Source organism: Arachis hypogaea, chromosome 10 (assembly GCF_003086295.3).
Source record: "Arachis hypogaea cultivar Tifrunner chromosome 10, arahy.Tifrunner.gnm2.J5K5, whole genome shotgun sequence".
NCBI classification, from domain to species: domain Eukaryota; kingdom Viridiplantae; phylum Streptophyta; class Magnoliopsida; order Fabales; family Fabaceae; genus Arachis; species Arachis hypogaea.
In genome coordinates, this window is record NC_092045.1 from 47,955,830 (window position 1) to 47,962,901 (window position 7,072).

Sequence of the window (7,072 nt, forward strand, 5' to 3'; positions counted from 1 at the left end):
AAGCTTAGAGTAGATGTTCAGACCTTCAAACAGAAAGATGGTGAATCCCTCTATGAGGCTTGGGAAAGATACAAGCAGTTGACCAAAAGGTGTCCATCTGACATGTTTTCAGAATGGACCATATTAGATATATTCTATTATGGTCTATCTGAGTTTTTGAAAATGTCATTGGACCATTCTGCAGGTGGATCCATCCACCTAAAGAAAACACCTACAGAAGCTCAAGAACTCATTGACATAGTTGCAAATAACCAATTTATGTACACTTCTGAGAGGAATTCTGTGAATAATGGGATACCTCAGAATAAAAGCGTTCTTGAAATTGATGCTCTGAATACCATATTGGTTCAGAATAAAGTGTTGACTCAGCAAGTCAACATGATCTCTCAAAGCCTGAATGGATGGCAAAATGCATCCAACAGTACTAAAGAGGTAGCTTCTGAAGAAGCTTATGATCCTGAGAACCCTGCAATGGCAGAGGTTAATTACATGGGTGAACCTTATGGAAACACCTATAACTCATCATGGAGAAATCACCCAAATTTCTCATGGAAGGATCAACAAAAGCCTCAACAAGGCTTTAATAATGGTGGACACAATAGGCTGAGCAATAGCAAGCCTTTTCCATCATCTTCTCAGCAGCAGACAGAGAATTCTAAACAAAACACTTCTAATTTAGCCAATCTAGTCTCTGATCTGTCAAAAGCCACTTTCAGTTTCATGAGTGAAACAAGATCCTCCATCAGAAATCTGGAGGCACAAGTGGGCCAGCTGAGTAAGAAAGTCATTGAAACTCCTCCCAGTATTCTTCCAAGCAATACAGAAGAGAATCCAAAAGGAGAGTGCAAGGCCATTGATGTAATCAATATGGCCGAATGCACAAGGGAGGAGGAGGATGAAAATCCTAGTGAGGAAGACCTCCTGGGACATCTCTCAAACAAGAGGGAGTTCCTATTAAGGATCCAAAGGAATCTGAGGCTCATATAGAGACCATAGAGATCCCATTAAATCTCTTTCTGCCATTCATAAGCTCTGAAGACTATTCTTCCTCTGAAGAGGATGAAGATGTGACTGGAGAGCAAGTTGCTTAATATTTAGGAGCTATCATGAAGCTGAATGCCAAGTTGTTTGGTAGTGAGACTTGGGAAAGTGAACCTCCCTTGCTCATTAATGAACTAGATACCTGGATTCAGCAAATTTTACCTCAAAAGAGACAAGATCCTGGCAAGTTCTTAATATCTTGTACCATAGGCACCATGACCTTTGAAAAAGCTCTATGTGATCTGGGATCAGGGATAAATCTTATGCCACTCTCTGTAATGGAGAAGCTGGGGATCATTGAGGTACAACCTGCCTTGTTCTCATTACAATTGGCAGACAAGTCATTGAGACAAGCTTATCGAATAGTAGAGGACGTGTTAGTAAAGGTTGAAGGCCTTTACATCCCTGCTGATTTCATAATCTTAGACACAAGGAAGAAAGAGGATGAATGCATCATCCTTGGAAGAACTTTCCTAGCTACAGTAGGAGCTGTGATAGATGTCAACAGAGGTGAATTACTCCTTCAATTGAATGGGGACTACCTTGTGTTTAAGGCACATGGCCATCCCTCTATGACAAAAGAGAGTAAGCATGAAGAGCTTCTCTCAGTTCAGAGTCAAGAAGAGCCCCCGCAGTCAAACTCTAAATTTGGTGTTGGAAGGCCATAACCAAACTCTAAGTTTGGTCTTAAGACCCCATATCCAAACTCTAAGTTTGGTGTTGGGACTATACAACATTGACCTGATCACCTTGTGGCTCCATGAGAGCCCACTGTCAAGCTATTGACATTAAAGAAGCGCTTGTTGGGAGGCAACCCAATTTTATTTATCTAATTTTTATTTTATTTTATTCTATTGTTATTTTGTGTTTTATTAGGTGCATGATCATGTGGAGTCACGAAAAAAATATAAAAATTAAAAACAGAATCAAAAACAGCAGAAGAAAAATCACACCCTGGAGGAAGGACAGACAGGCGTTCAACGCCAGTAAGGAGCATCTGGCTGGCGTTCAACGCCAGAACAGAGCATGAATCTGGCGCTGAACGCCAGAAACAAGCAACATTCTGGCGTTTGAATGCCAGGAATATGCCTTGAGAAAAGCTGGCGCTGAACGCCAGTAACAAGCATGGAACTGGCATTCAATGCCAGAAACATGCTACACATGGGCGTTGAATGCCCAGAATGTGCATCACCTCGGTGTTTAAACGCTAGAATGGTATGCAAAGGCATTTTGCATGCCTATTTGGTGCAGGGATGTAATTCCTTGACACCTCAGGATCTGTGGACCCCACAGGATCCCCACCTAACATATTCCCACCTTACCTCCTAATCCTATAACACTCTTCCCCATATCACACTTCCCAACAACTTCAATCTCTCTTCCCAATTACCCCCTTCACCACTCACATCCATCCACTCTTCCCCAAAAACCCCACCTACCTTCAAAATTCAAAAACACTTTCCCACCCAAACCCACCCTAAAATGGCCGAACCTACCCTCTCCCCTTTTCCTATATAAACCCCTCCATTCCACTTCCTTTTCACACAACACAACCCCCTCTTTCATACCTTGGCCGAAACCTACACTCTGATGTGTGGAAAACGATCCAACACAAAACTCACCGGCAAGTGTACCGGGTCGCATCAAGTAATAATAACTCACTTAGAGTGAGGTCGATCCCACAGGGATTGATGGATCAAGCAACTTTAGTGGGTGATTAGTTTAGTCAAGCTAACATTGAAGTGAATTGTGTGAAATTGTAGCCAACAGAAAGTAAATTGCAAGGAATTTAAAGTTGCAGAATGTAAATTGGCAAGTAACTTAAAGAGCAAGAAATGTAAATTGCAAGAATCTTAAATGACAAGAAATATAAATTGCATCAAATATAAATGGGAGTGGGTGCTGGAATTGCAGAAATTAAACAAGAGAAAGTAAATTGCAACAAACAGAAGAACTAAAGATGAATTGAATTGCAGTAGATCTTAAGCAAAAGAGTAAAATGCCTTGAAGAATTTAAAAACAGAAAAACAATGCTTAATTTGTAGCAATTAAAAGGATGTTGAAGATCTCAGGAGTGGAAGAGACTAGAAAACAAGTCTAGATCTCAAGTCCTTCCTTGATCCAACAAGAGAGAAGTTGCAAAAAAGTAAAAGAACAGATTGCAGAAGAAGATTTAAAACAGCAAATGAAAATTGAATTATGCAGTAAAAGAACAAGATGAATCTGGAATGAAACAGAATTCCTTCCTTCCCAATCCAAAATTCAAAAGAAAACTTAAAAGAGAGAGCTATTCTAATGGAGCTGCCCCCCAATATTCTCTAATGGGGCCCCCCTTTACAAAGATGAAAATGATGCCTTATATAGGCTTTTCAAAGTGAAAAATGAAATTAAAACAAATGAAAATCCTAATCTAATTGATCCTTGTGCCTTTGAGTGATGATGTGGGCTTTGCTTGCTTTGGATTCGAGGAGAAATGGGTTTGGTTGGCCTGGATTCAATTTGGAGAAGAATTGAATTAAATTGGATTTTTATTGAATTTTTGGCCCATGTGAAAATTTGCTTCCAGGAGGATGCTCAGCTCACAAGTTGAGCTGAGCATTGGTGCCTTGGTGCAAAAATTGTTGCGCGCCTTGTGCCCCTGGACCGTGTCAAATATTTGTGTGGTGCACCATGAGTAGCGCTCTGCTCACCAAGTGAGCTGAGCATTGGGGCTTCCAAGGGGAGGTCCCAAGTTCAAACCCTTGTGAAAGCATTTGGAGAACAATTTTCCTTGATTTTTCATGAAGAGAAGCACGACAATGCTCTCCAAGTGAGCATTGTGCTAAGTGAGCGCTATTTCCTTTGCTTCCCTTGGTCTCCCTCTTCGAACCTTGGTGGTTGCACTTTGGTCAATTTTTGCTTATTTTTTGCCCTTAAATATGCATTTCGTTCGTGCCTTAATTTCATGCCAAATATAGGTTGCCATACATCGTTGGAAAGCTCTGAACGTTAGCTTTACAACGCAACTAGAAGCATATCAATCGGACATCTGTAGCTCAAGTTATAGCCCTTGGAAGGAGGAATGGTCATGCTGTGAGCGCCCAGATTTTAACTTAGCCAAAATTTTGCTTCCAAGCTCATCTTTGCATCAGGGTAATGAGTTCGAACCTTGGAGGATGCAATGGCAACTTATTTCCTTAAATTTCTTTTGATGAATGCCCGACAATGCTCACTTGGTGAGCTGAGCATTGCTTTTCCCTTCCTTGTTTCTTTGCTTCAAATTGTGCTCAGCTCACAAAGTGAGCAGAGCATTGAAACATTGCCTCCTTGGAATTTTTCCTTTGTGCTCCTTTCTTGTGCCACGCTTCTCACTTTTCTTTGCCACACTCTTTTCTTCCTTGGGCCACGCTTCTTAGGCCACGCTTTCTTCTTTTCTTCTTTTTTTCACCTATAAGAAATTAAAACAACCAATCAAAGTATCACCAAATTCACAAGGTTTATAAATCATTAAAAATCAATTAAATTTAGCCTAAACCTTATGATTTAGCATCAATTAGATGGTGGTTGTTTGATTCAAAGAAGTCGTGCATTTCCATTCCAAATTACTTACTTAGAATGCAAGAAAGTGCATAAAACCAAATAAAAACAAATGAAAAAGCATAGAAAAACATGACATGGTGACATGTCATCACAACACCAAACTTAAACCTTGCTTGTCCTCAAGCAAGAAAAGAATCATGCAATAAAGATTGACAATCCAAGGTAAGAAGAATAGCAACTCAATGTTCATGGTTAGCTAGTTTTCAATGCATGCTACAATCACAAAAGAAATGTAAATGATTGATGCTTCAATCTAGCTTAATTTATGAAATCTTTTCCTTATAATTCTTCCTTGAAACAAGCTTTTGATTGATTTTTTTTATTAGCTTCTCCTTTTGGGTGCTTTGCCCCATGAGTTAATAACAAAGCTACGACTTCTAAATGCTTTGTTTTCAAGTATTACCACTTGATACATAAGCACCACAAGCATTTAATTAGAGGACTTCATTAAGCTCATTTTTCTTTTCTTTTCTTGACCCTCTAATCATTGATGCTCAGAGCCTTGAGCTTTGAGGGAGTGCTTTTGCACTTGAGCCTAGCCTTGACTTCTAAGTGTTTTGTTTTCAAGCATTTGGCTTGATACATAAACACCACAAGTACTTAACATATTGTCATTGGTACTCAGAGCCTTCAACTTTCTCATTCTTTCCCTTTTTCTTTTTTTGCTTTAATTGTATTTGCTTTTTCACGGTTTTCATGATTTTCAAAAGATTTCACAAAATGTCCTAGATGAAAACTTCAATTAAATAAAATCCAATGCAATTGAGCAACAATTAATCATGCTAGCTTTCCAATATTTGTATGCACATGCTAAAATCTTCTTTAATTCCTTGTTTATTTATGATCATGATGCTTTATTGCTTTTGAATTCACAAAGCTCAAGTTGGTAGTCATAGTGTCACAATACCATGTTACAATCAAAATTCAAGCTATGCTTATTCATACCACACATGCATACAGAGAATATAAAGACAATCATGCAATTTAAAGTGCTGAAAATAAATGAGAGGAAAAGGAACTTTACAACCTTGTAACTCATCTTCTCTATTGTTGTCATTTTCCTCCCATTCTTCCTTTTCCCTTACCAAACTCAGAATACTTGCTCATCCTCAAGCAACAATTAGAACAATGGCTATGGGCTAAGATGGATCATGAATGTCTTACACAATGAAATATTAGTAGCACATGTGTTTTCAGCAATCAAAATTAAGAGTAACCATCAAGGCACAGAGAAACAGAAACACTATGATTGCAAACATAAGATGGTGTGCATGATACACTGCATAAAAATATAAGTGGCACACCAAACTTAGTGTGACAATTTTACTTGGAATTAATGCAAGTATCTAGTAAAGATTGGAACCAAATTTTGTTGCATAGCAACACCAATTTAGAATGCAATCATATGTCAATTTATTTGAATTAAAACTAAGCAGGTGAAACTGTTATTTGTTAAGTACAATCACCAAGCCAAGAATCTGTCATTAATAAAGCTCTCTTGGTAATGTATTAATAAACACAGTAAATAAGCAAACTAAAATGAAAGCATTAAAAACAAAGAATTAACTAAAGTAAACAGAATAACAAAATATCAAACCAAAAGAAAATTAACACTGCAAAGACATTATGGTTATGCAGACAAGTGGTGTTGCTGAATGATTTACATAGAAAAATAGGTGGCACACCAAACTTAGAATCTTGGTGTGTCACTTTCATTTTTTTTATTTGATGCAATCATCCAAAAAGATTGAAAACAATGTGTTGCATGGCAACACCAAACTTAGAATGTAACCATATGCCAATTTATTGAATTTAAACAAAGCTAAGAAAGAAAACAAAGCAGAGAAGAGAAATTATACCTACGGTTAGGTTACCTCCCAACAAGTGCTCTTTTAGTGTCATTAGCTTGACATGTTGTTCTTTACTTTCTTCCTCTTCTTCCAGTTTGTTAAGAGGAATGACCTCAAAGGAGGGAAAGATTCAGCTAGTGTCCCTTGTCTTGGCCTTTCCTCAGCAAGCTTCCTTTTGCAGATGGCTTGATTGATCTTGCTTGCTGGATTAGGGACAGAATTGGTGTTCTTGCTAGTTGCCTTCACTTCTTTGGATTCAAGACTTGGTTGCTGTGTGATTTTTGGAGTGTTTTCTTCATCAAAAGTCTTTTAAATTGGTGGTTCGGTGAGCTCTTCCTTCATGTGCCTTTCTGTTTCCCTTGAGTTTGGACGTTCTTGATTGTCCTCCTCACTAGCTTGTTCTTCCACTTCCTCTTTTACACTCAACATTTGCTTTAATAGCTCTTTCATGGAGGAGGTTTGCTGATCTTCCCAAGCTTTCTTCATCTCCTCTTTATACCTTTCAATCATGGATTCAAGTGTTGAGGTGTTTTGGTCCAGGGGGGTTTGAAAGAGTTGTGAATTTTCATGTTCATTTGTCACCTCAAGTGGCTTCTGTGGAT

The 7,072-nt window shown here is 38.4% G+C and overlaps 1 non-coding gene across 1 annotated transcript; it reads right to left on the reverse strand.

The window, feature by feature from the left end:
- LOC112719429 (small nucleolar RNA R71) lies at window positions 1-104 on the reverse strand. Its single transcript, XR_003161731.1, has one exon. It is a non-coding gene; the product is annotated as a small nucleolar RNA R71 (small nucleolar RNA).
- Window positions 105-7,072: the final 6,968 nt, after the last annotated feature.